The sequence below is a fragment of the Ruditapes philippinarum genome, unplaced genomic scaffold (genome assembly GCF_026571515.1).
Source record: "Ruditapes philippinarum isolate M1 unplaced genomic scaffold, ASM2657151v2 ctg530_1_1_1_1, whole genome shotgun sequence".
Lineage (NCBI taxonomy): Eukaryota > Metazoa > Mollusca > Bivalvia > Venerida > Veneridae > Ruditapes > Ruditapes philippinarum.
Window position 1 is genome coordinate 50,273 of NW_026863984.1, and position 13,010 is coordinate 63,282.

Here is a 13,010-nt window from a genome sequence, read left to right on the forward strand (position 1 = left end):
CCCGCTTACATACTTTTTATTAATGTGTATCATAAGTATTTTAGTACATTCAAATTGTCACAAAATAATATGTAACATTATCCGTATATAAATTTTCATATCCATATTCATTATAGAAACAGTTACAATATTTTTGAAAAAGATGTTAACTAATGCACATTTCAATACAATACGATTGTCTCTCTACAAAACCACTTAATACATAACTGCATATTGAACATCCACTCTCTGATAACGTGATAAATTGCAGTTTGATTGTCGATACAATATAATTATTACAACAATTATATTAGAACTATTGCTAGTGACAAAGATTGTACAAAAATGTATTTTGTTTTGTTTTTGCATTTTGTCCTTAGACTGAAGTTGCGTATGTTATTTGTGATTTAAATATAAAGCTGTTCTTTTTGCAAGTAGTAGAATTTATACTTTAAATATTGTTGGAAAATGTTCACTTGCTTTAATCAATACCGTCAATAACCATTAATCAAGGGATTACTGAACTGACTCATTTTGCATAACGTCATTGGAACAAAGTGTTTCATCATTTCCTAAATTAACTTTAATATTCTCTTAAAATAATATTAGTTATTATACATAGCATTTTGTAATTACTTCATGCTTTCTCTTCATTAAACTTACTAAAATCATCTACACCAGCTCAATTTCTGTTGTTATCGTTTAACTTATTTTACGAACCAATATTCAAAAAATGAAAATTAATACAATTAAAACGATTGGCTATGAGGCTTATCCTGCTCATTCATAGTAACACATTTTTGTTGTTGTTTTGGTTTTGTTTGATCTCTAATGCCCTCGATGGACCTTACTGTCTAAGGTTTTGCCTCTTTTTATTTTCCTGAATTGGCTATGAAATTTCGCCCAGTTGTTATACGTGTTATAATTATCAACTGAATCTTATCTGACTTGATAATTCAGTCTTCATAATTAAATCATAGGAAACTATCGAGAAGCTACTAATTTACGTATATATTTAATAAAGAATAAGATCACTTTGATAACATTATGCGTCATACAAACAAATGTATTTGCTTATCACTTCTAGGGACAAAAAATGCTTCTCAGCAGCAAAATTATTGTATGTATCCTTAGTGCTTAAATAATTGCGATATACGACTTACATGAATTTTGTAAAATTAATGTTGATTGAAAAATATACAGAACTTTCATTTTGAAAAAAAACGGACTTTATTTTTTCGAGCCACCATTTATATACTACACATAAGTAACTTAATTTAAAATTTTAAAACGATTTCTTTCCGGTTACATCAACAGATTGCAAAGTAAAGCAGATGGCAATTACTTTTACTGACACTTGAAAATTTATCGCGTTTTGAATCCGTTTGAAATGTAAAACTTTAAAGTTTCATGACTACGTTGTTTCTTATATGCACACATTTAATAGCAAACATATGTTATAATTAGTTTTCTATATGTTTTCCACATAAGTAGTTATGCCTTTTATAACTTATTAAACTTAAATACTTTACAAACGTAAATTTCATAACATTTTAACATTTGGTCTATAGATAATTAAATGACTAATTCAAGCATTCTATAGTATCTATATTGCTGGATTGGAAATATAATATTTTTTAAGTTAACATAGATATTGTATATTTACTTTCTAAATACATTTGTATAATTATGAAGAGAGGTCCACTTTACTTAATTCCTAACATTTTTAACGACATTCAAATCACTGAACGAGCTACGACATTGAACACCTGAATGCAAAACAATTGTCAATAGTAAACACATATCGATGTAAATGTCACCATGTTTTATTTCTGAAATTATTTCGACTTTTTGAACTGGGTATATATCATATTGCCTTAAAATGACGTCAGTAGATTTGTTATAGCTGTTATTATTATCTAACATATAAATAATATAAAGGTTTCTGATCAACACCGATCTCAGTAACTAGTTGCCAGTGTGAAAAATCAAATTGTCATCAGCTTAATTATTTTCTACACCAATAATAATAATTTAACTTCATTCATATGAAACCTAATTTTATTGAGTAATCAGATATGAACTGGCAATGAAAGGAGAAATTCTCTCTGTATTCGATAATAAGCATGAACAATTTGCTGCATGAGTAAAAACACATGCTGTAAACATCAAACATCTGTTTTCCTCCTACACATAATTAAGATATACAAGAGGCTGTACTTTCTGAATATTGTTTACTATCTGAATCTTTAATAGAAAAAATAAAACAAAATAAAAAAATATCATTGAATTATGTTAAAAAATGAGAACAAATATCAACAAAGCAAGACGACGTTCACAGAATGAAGTCCCCGACACCACCAACCGCAAAAGCACGGCACGCAGAAGGCAACGACCCTAAAATACGGAAGGACACAAGAGTGGTGAGGAAGGGACATGTTTTTAGTGAGATGATAAGAACTTAAAGTTAATTAAAAGGAACAAGAATTGGGTGTAAGGAGGGTGGTTATAGCACAGAACGTTATACGAAGGGGACTGGAAAGGAACGCAATGCCATTTTGGCAATATGTTAACTAGTGAATGTAAAGTAAAACAAACATCAAGATAACCTAAATGCTTAACCTTTATCATCATGTCTATCAATACATTTTTAGCGTGGGAGTCTATTAGTTACTCTAAACACAGCTTAATGTATTCTTAGATAATGCATTGCCAGGCTAATACATAGAAACAGTAAGTGGACAATGCTTTTACGTGTACGTCAGTAATTGAATACATTGCAAAGCAATTCTCCAGAGAGAAAGTGAGGTGCGTACTGCAAATAATGATTAAAATCTTAACAATTTAAATACTTCAGTCTGTTATTTATTTTGACATGAACAACGGTAAATACTCTTTTGACGAAGAGTGGAAAGGTTAAAGGACATGTATTGAATCACTTTTTAGAAATAATCATTTTAAGAAAATACCGTTCAACATTTAATAAAGAATCTAAAATATACATAATTCCTAAACGAAATAATTTCAAGAAACTAGGAATCATTCACTAAAATTACCGTAAAGTTGTGATCAATGACGTCATCAGCACAAAAGATAAACAGTGGGCCAATAAATAGTTTTGTTTGCTCGAATATATTCTCCTAGATCATAGTACAGTCTTCGCAGCAAATTTTTAATGACTTGTATGTATTCTTTATAATATATAATATAAAATCACATATAATCTGATAATGAATTTCAAAGCAAAATCACAATATGTTCACAATCTGCCCCTCCCTTTGATATAATTTGTTGCAATATCCGATACTATTAATATAAATTGTTTTATTCATTGAAAACAGGATGTCAAACAGATTACCGAAATGTGTATTCAATACTTCTAAGAAACAAAAATCAGATTATGTGTTTTTGTTAATTACCGGAACTTATAATACTTTTAAATGATGCAATACCAATGTATTACTCACTTTTATGTTGTTTTTTTTGCAGCTCGTGAAATTCTGTATGTTTTTGTATATTACCAAAAAATAAAGAAACTGGCGTTAGATAAAGCTTCGCTCAAAGAGATAAAAACATCATTAAGAAACAATCATATTGCTTCCTTTGAAAAAAAAAAACAAAGATATTTTGAAATCAGTCGCATATGAGCACCCTCATTGAAATGTTGTAAGTTAATGACTCGATTTATTTTTCTTTAAATAAAGTTTACGATCGGATTAATATCTCTGATTTATTGTAGATTTACATGCTCATCAGATACTGTTAACTAAATGTTAAACAACGATAATCTGGCAAAAATGGCCCATTTTACCTAATTCCTAACATTTTTAACGACATTCAAATCACTGAACGAGCTACGACATTGAACACCTGAATGCAAAACAATTGTCAATAGTAAACACATATCGATGTAAATGTTACCATGTTTTATTTCTGAAATTATTTCGACTTTTTGAACTGGGTATATATCATATTGCCTTAAAATGACGTCAGTATATTTGTTAATTATTTTTGTTGTTGCTGTAAATTTGTGGAAATATTGTGTCCGATTGCGGTAAATACTCTTTTGACGAAGAGTGTAAACTAAAAGTAAAAGGATATGAATTTAACCACAATATAGAAATAATCATATTAAAAAAAGATACCGTACCACATTTTATAAAGAATTTAAAATATTCATATTAATTATTTAATGAAATCATTTCAAGAAACTAAGAATCATTCACAAAAGTTACCTTAGTGTTGTGATCAATGATGTTATCAACACAAAAGATAAACAGTGTGCCAATAAATAGTTTTACTTGCTCTTATAAATTCTCTTAAATCATATTACAGTCTTCACAGTAAAATGTTAATGCATTGTATGTGTTTTTATTATAATTATTATAAAATCACATTTAATCTGATAATGAATTTCAAAGCAAAATCACAATATGTTCACAATCTGCCCCTCCCTTTGATAATGAATGCTTTTACATCCGGTTCCGTAATATAAGTAATTTCATTCATTGAAAACAGGATGCCAAACAGATTACCGAGATGTGTATTCAATACTTCTAAGAAACAAAAATCAGATTATGTGTTTTTGTTAATTACCTGAACTTATAATACTTTTAAATGATGCAATACCAATATATTACTCACCTTTATGTTGTTTTTACAGCTGATGCAATTCTGTATGTTTTTGTTTATTACCAAAAAAATGAAACTGGCGTTAGATAAAGCTTCGTCCAAAGAGATAAATATATCATTTAGAAATAATCATATTGCTTCCTTTGCAAAAACAAAGATATTTTGAAACCAGTCGCATATGAGCACCCTCATTGAAATGTTGATAGTTAATGATGTATTTACTCGATTTATTTTTCTTTGAATAAATTATACGATTGATTTATTGTACATTTACATGCTCATCAGATACTGTTTACTAAATTTCAAACTACGAATATCTGGAAATAATGGCCAAATTTACCTAATTCCTAATTCCTGGCATTAAAATTACTGAACGAGCTACGACACTGAACACCTGAATGGCAAACAATTGTCCATAGTAAACACATATCGATGTTAATGTTAAAATGTTTGATTTCTGGAATTATTTAGATTTTTTGAATTTGGTATATATCATATTGCCTTAAAATGACGTCAGTATATTTGTTATGATTTTTTGTTGCTGTAAATTTGTGGAAATATCGTGTCCGATTGCGGTAAATACTCTTTTGACGAAGAGTGTAAAGGTAAAAGGATATGAATTTAATCACATTATAGAAATAATCATATTAAAAAAAAGATATCGCACATTTTATAAAGAATCTAAAATATTCATATTAATTATTTAATGAAATAATTTCAAGAAACTAGGAATCATTCACTAAAGTTACCTTAGTGTTGTGATCAATGATGTTATCAACACAAAAGATAAACAGTGTGCCAATAAAAAGTTTTATTTGCTCGAATATATTCTCTTAAATCATAGTACAGTCTTTACAACAAAATGTTAATGCATTGTATGTATTTTAGAATAATTATTATAAAAAGACATTTAATCTGATAATGAATTTCATAGCAAAATCACAATATGTTCACAATCTGCCCCTCCCTTGGATATAAAATGATTTTACATCAGGTTACGTAATAAAAGTTTTATTCATTGAAAACAGGATGTCAAAAGAAACGAAAAAAGTATGTGTTTTTGTTAATTACCTGAACTTATAATACTTTTAAATGATGCAATACCAATATATCACTCACTTTTTTGTTGTTTTTTGCAGCTTGTGAAATTCTGTATGTTTTTGTATATTACCAAAAAAAAATGAAACTGGCGTTAGATAAAGCTTCGCCCAAAGAGATAAATATATCATTAAGATATAATCATATTGCTTCCTTTGAAAAAAAAAAGATATTTTGAAATCAGTCGAATATGAGCACCCTCATTGAAATCGTGATAGTAAATGTTGTATTTGTTCGATTTATGTTTCTTTAAATAAATTATACGATCGGAATATTATCTCTGATTTATTTTACATTTACATGCTCACCAGATACTGCTTACTAAATTTCAAAGTACGAAAACACAGATAATGAACAGAAAATACTTGTTTACAAGTGTTTGGAAACATTAAAAATGTTAGACAAATCCTGATCATTTATATAAATGAAAGATTCCCCCCTGTCCTTGCGGGACTTTGTTATCCAAAGATTACATTTTTATCAATTGCATATCAGCTTTGTAAGTCCTGTTATTATATATACGGTCATGTAAATTGATAACAATACATTTACAAGTTATATGCAAATAAATACTGATTTCACATGATCCAAAAATGGATCGATAAAATCAGTATTAATATGCACTATTTTTCGTTCTGAACTCAAACGAAATTACTGAGAAGTGTTATTTATTTTTGTATAAAACTTATGCTTTTTTATACTAACCGGTACACGAGTTATTTATTGCAGCCAAAAGCACCATGGCAATTTCTTTATACAAACACTTTAAAGAATATCACATATTAAATCTGCTTTAAAGTTAAACATTTTTAATTTCATAACTACTTTGTTTCAAACACAAACAAATTAAATTACAAGCATATGTTAAAATTAGGTTTTATATTTAGTTCCAACATCAGCAGTTATGCATCATTTCGAAAGGTAATAAAAATTATTTACTTACACCACAAAACTTCTGTAAATTTTAACAACCGAATTATATATAGTGCAAGGATAAGTTTAGACATTTTAACTATTCAACGTACTTTTTACATAGATAATTGTTCAGATAACTGACATATATATTCATCACGTTTCAATGATATATAAAAAATACAATTTTATCGTTTTTGTCTTCTTTTCGACATAAATTCATAGTATATCGATTAACGGTTCTAAGAACTAAATGGAATGAAAATAGTGTTACGTAAAAAATCAATTTCAATATGTTTATCAAATTGACTAAATATTATGACTTTCGAAATTGATTTCAATGTAAATATGTTATCATGAAGAGTAAAACGTATAAATATTATAATAACGAAAACCGTGTCGAACACTTGTTTTATACTAAACCTAATGTACATTAGCTAGTCTGTATAACAAAAAATGAGCTGCATAAGTGTAACGTAATTTAAAGAAGTATATAACGTAATGCGTGAATTTTTGTAATACTGTGTGTCGTTTCATCTACAGATTACAATTGATATATAATTAAAGAGGAATGTACTTTGATCATTTTAAATATAGATAGCAGTTAATACGATTATAATCATAAATATCGATTACAATATTAAATCGGAACGTATATTAGTGATATTATATGATAAAAATATGCAAATTTAACGTCGATATTAAAATAATTTCAAGACATTAAATAATCAAATAGTCACAAGCGGTGATATTTTCTATAATATTAAAATGATTTCATCTTCATTTCATATGATCATGGACCATTATTTTATTGATGCATTTGAAATAAAAGAGAAAATAATTCTCCTTGCATTTGATAACCGTTTCTATGAGCAATTTGCTGCACGGATAAGCACATATGTTGTAAACATTACACATCTGTTTTCCTCCTACATGTTCTTTTAAATAAGATATACAACAGGTTGCACTTTTAGAAGATTGTTTACTGTCTTAATCTCAATGAAGTAATTTACAGAAATGTTCTTATACTAGTAATTTAGAGAAATATGGCAACTCACAAAAATTATTGAAATCAATAGGTCATATTTTCTTGCAATTTGAAACAAAAAAGTAATTTGTTTACATAACAAAACATGCATATCAAGAATGTATTTAATATATGTTCTGCTTTTTGGTTGGCATATACACTTACTCGAACTTAATACTCCGGTCATAAAATTTCGCAAACATTTACAAAAAAGTATATTTTTGTAGTTAAATATATCTGTTTGTACAAAAATATGAAAATAATTAAGCCTAAACTTATTTCAGTATTTACAATCCTTTAAGCGTGTGTTATTAATCATTAACAGTAACTATAATAAATCAAAGATCAAATCAAAAGTGCACCTTAAACCTGCTGGTTGCAACTGCTTCCACTCAAGTGACCAGAACAGACCTTGAACAGCCGCCACATCTGTCATTAATAATGTAAACAATCTCCCAAAATGATGAATTGCCTTGTCTACATTGAAAGATGGTCGAGTCGAGTTTAAAGTGTTAAGTGTGGAAAGGCTTGATAAAAATACATGAACAAATCATCATTGAATAAGCATGTATCCGCTTACAGTATTTATTTTTGTAACAGCTATTGTTCATACAGCCCAATGAATCTGCAGTCGATTATCGAAATTTATCAAACTGATAATAAATAACATTTTTGTATGTTTAACAACAAAGTTAGTAGATAAATGCACACATATTTACATGTTAAATATTGGCATACAAGACACGTAGATTTGACATAAACTCTAAGATTTCATTAATGTGCGGCAGTGCTATTGGTTTCGAAACATCATTATTTCAAACGAAGTGAAATTATTATTTTAAATGATATCATTATCTCGACATGGAGAGTTGTTTTCGAGTAGGTTGGCCTATACCTTTGGGAAAGATGCCAACGCAACTCTTTTTAAAGATATAATACAAAACATACAAAATTTCATTAGCTGCAAAAACAACAAGACTTTTAAGTTAGTAATATTTTTGTATTGCGCAATTTAAGAGTATTGTTCATATAATTAACAAAAATACATTTCCAGATTTTTGTTGCTTCAAAGGATTGAATACACATCTTGATATATTTTCCATCCTGTATTAAAGAATGAAACTATTTATATTACATTATCAAATGTTACAGCAATTTATATCAAAGGGATGGGCAAATTGATAACCAATCAGACGTCTGCTTTCATAATTTCAATTTTTATTTTCAATAAATAGGAATATAGGATGAACTAATATTTTACAATGAAAAAAAAAACACTTAGTCTATATATCAGCACAATATATATCCTAAATTAACAATTCACTTTTAGTTGTTAATACGTCTCATTTTCTTATAAATACGTGTTATACGTGTTTTGAAGTTTCTTTTCATTTCTTGCTTTATATTTTGTTTTCAATTAAGACAATATATTAAACTTATATGACATTTAACAGTATATATTTGACTTGGCTTGGCTTTAGTTATAATCATTGGATATACCGGAACACTTCACAGAAAAATGTAGTAGTATATTTCGATTTATATATTTATTTATTTTTGCCAAGTGAGAATCAAATTTATGATTAACGTCAGGTTTGATTAAGACCTAATAAAGTTTTTATGTTGTTAAACGCTGAGATTAAATTAATCAATGTTTGATTTGCGTTTATTTATAATAAGTACTGAAGTTCTCTACGCATTGAAAATAACTTATTTGAAATTGGAACTTATGTACGTATGTAGCATGAGACATGTTGTGAAAAGTGTCATCATGTCATTCAATAATTTCTCTCATGTCAACTAAGAAAGATTGTAACACTATCTGATTAAATTATTGCGTGTGTTTTGTACCTGTAAAGGGTGGGTTAAATAGAAACTGAATTCTAAAAAAATACAAAGGATTGGTTAAATAGAAACTGAATTAAAAAAAAAGGGATTGGTTAAATAGAACCTGAATTTAAAAAAAATGATTAAATATTGTAGTGACACACACAGTCATTTTGTTTAAATAAGTTTCATGATTTGAATATTAAACATATAAATGAACTAGCAAAGGGACAGTACTAAAAATACTTAATATGCAAAACAATTCTCGTGTTTTATATTAGGTTGTTTCCCTTGAAACTATCCGATATACTTTGGAATGTGCAAAACACTTATAAATAAATGCTCATTGTGTATAACGAAAAATGAATATAGACAGTTTGGGTTTTTAAACCATTTTTCTAAACTATCTATTAATAAACAAGTTTTACTTAGACAGATATACTGAACACTTTTACACCTTTTCTAATTATTGTTACTTACACATATTTGTAATACCTTAACTTTTGTAGTGAACGGTTTTATGACCGATGCAGAGAGAGTTGCTCTTTTATCATTTGACTGTTGACTTTGTGCTTGATGCTAGGGACTGAGGGCTGTTGCATTTATTCATTATCCCTCATATACAGACTCAATCAAACCGCGTCTGCAATATTCATGTTATTTTGTTGTGATTAATGCTTCCGAGGGATCACTTTGTTTCTAGAGTCTTTGTGAACAATGTTTTACCGATTTATCTACCATATCCAACCAATAAATTGAATATGAAACTTATGATTATATGAATCATTGTCCACTTCCAATGAATTGTTTAGTGAATGTTCACTTACCTAAATCGTCTTGAAACTCAGTTGGAAGAGTTAGCTTTCGATGTTGCCTAGGTGATCTGTGCGGCGTTCTTGGAGACCTTGATCCAGGACTGTCAAGCATGTTTTCCTGTTTATGCATTTTCACTTCCGATAATTCGCACTACCACATTATGTTGTTCACATGTGAGTTTTGACAACTGTTGCGCTGTGAAGTAAATATTGTAATTTTGTTGACCATGTGATAAGTGGCATAGAAATCTAACTCAGATAATAAATTGCTTATTTAATGTTTGTGTAATTCAAACATTGTGTAGTATATAACATAAAATGTAAAATTGTCAAATAAATTTCTAAATAATAAAATTTTGATACAGATTTTTGAAATTCAATAGAAATATTAGCGAAATAGCTTGTCAAAAGCTTTCAAAACCCATATACATTGATACAATATATTATTATCACTTAGCAATCAAATCTTCCCCACACCGCGAAAAAATTTACAACTTAATCAAAGATAATTTTATAACAAAATTTACTAGTCCATAATAAACTTAAAACAAACAACACATAGTAATCGAGATACAAAAATGTAGGCATAAAAATATAAGATGAAAAAGAATCTACTGTTTTCTCCCGAGTGATACAACTTTCAGTGTCCGAATGCAACATAGCAAAGAAAAATTCATTTTTATAGAATAACTTTGTGGATACTCATCAGACAAGTATGTTTCCTGCACTAAACCACCTAAAAGTCAAGACGTTCAACCACTGGCATAATGTTCCAAGTCTTGATGTATAGGATCGCTTAATTAAGTTTCAAACAAAACACTCAAGATCTATTAGAACAGTATACATATTTCTTCGCTCTGATAGAAGCTATTCTATGATTTATGCACCAAGCATTATGAAAGCTTTTAAGACAATCATATAAGTCATGTAGCACTTGCATACACATGTTTGTCGTAATGGCGCCAAAATCTTTTGAAAATATATGATACAAAGGTACTACATAGTATGTCATGTTTATATCATGGAAAACAGTTACAAGCCAAGGAAAGAGTAAAATATTAACAAAAACCTTCCGATCGTGTTTCGGTCGATAATCTGCATTTTATGCCGATATCAAATAATAAATATGGACAATCCCTTGACAGATACGAAATGCTGTAATCCATTAAATGATTATAAAAGTACAGATTTAATAAGGGGCCTAAAATATTTCTTACTTTAGACTTTTATTACACTATTTAAGGTTTAATGGGATACTTGAAAGGATAAATGACAAAGATATTCAATTCATCTTATTTATTTAAATCGTGCTTTAATGACATTTTTTAATAGTTCTAGCATGAATTTCTGTATAAATATAATACATTTTGGGCTTCAAACGTAATTATTTCTTCATATGATAAACGAAATTAAGACGCCGACAGAGACACCGAGTAGTTTTAAAACAAGTCATGTAACTAGAAAAAACTCTGAAAATTACAATAACAGAGTTTGTGGATATTGTTAAATTAAAAAAAGTCTAAGTAATTCATTTGACAGGTACTTTAATATTTTCATAGTTCTCCTAAAAAATTGAAACAATTGAAACTATTGAAAAAATGAACAACGATGTAAAGTGGAATTACTTTATAATAATAAGTAATTAGCTTTCTTATTCGTTGAGCAGAATCGTTTGCAGACATAGTGTTATATAGGGCTGTATAGTGATGTTGTTCTCTCTCTCACCCTGTACATAACTTCTTCCTCCTCTCAATTAACTTTAGCATATCTAACACTTTTCCTGTGTCACATTAGATTAGCGGGATAGGAACAAGTCGTCATATTCCTGGGTATTTCCTTTGCTTTGCTGCAGAGTGAACTTTGCAATTAGCGTGGTACTTACGAAAAATGTGAATGTGCTACCTTTTTGCTTTGAACATTTCACAATGATTTATTAATAGTTACGTTTTTCTAGTACTAGTTGAAAACATTTTGATATGAATTAATTTGTTTTACTTTCTTAATGTTTCACTCTTTGCAAAATGTAACGCAAAGTATTAGGATATTAAACTATTTTAAAGTATATGTTGTCAAAAACTCATTTTGTACAGGATACATACTTTTTGTAAGCATTCGGTGTCCATGACAATATTAATTAGAATCGACACATAAATGCTGATTATCCTTTTTGCTGATCATCCTTTTTTCTAAGATCTTTAACTTATCAGTGTAAACAGAAACACTTTATTTAAATTGATAAAAATCCAGACCTAATGATTATTGTTTAACTCCCAAAAAGGAACTTTTTAATGAAATCAATGCTTAATGGTATCATAGTTATCTTAAACACCTATTATTTTAATTATGAGCTCAGTCATTTTCTTTTCAGCAACATTTCTAAATGGCAAACGATATTTTAAACCAGAATTCATAAGCTATTTAATCGATTTAGATTCAGGTTTAAAGACTTGAATTGATACTATACCACAATTCATTATTTGAGCCCCCTTCATGGCAAAACCAACATATTGGGTTTGCGATCAGCATGGATCCAGACCAGCCTGCGCAGGCTGGTCTGAATCCATGCTGGTCGCAAACCCATTATGTTGGTTTTGTTGTGACGCGGCTCATTTGTAAAGAATAGAAGCTGATTTAATTTAACTCGTATTTCGTAGGAAACAACACAAATATGCGCGAAACCTATTTCAATATTCATAACCCTGTGGCCACAATTCTTGTAG

At 28.6% G+C, this 13,010-nt stretch overlaps 1 long non-coding RNA gene across 2 annotated transcripts in view; it reads right to left on the minus strand.

The window, feature by feature from the left end:
* The window catches only part of LOC132724015 (uncharacterized), a 97,306-nt gene that overhangs the window by 35,072 nt on the left and 49,224 nt on the right, over positions 1–13,010 (minus strand). For both annotated transcript variants that reach the window (XR_009624831.1, XR_009624830.1), the window contains exon 2: positions 10,303–10,486. This is a non-coding gene — a long non-coding RNA (uncharacterized LOC132724015). The remainder of the gene's footprint in view (positions 1–10,302; positions 10,487–13,010) is intronic.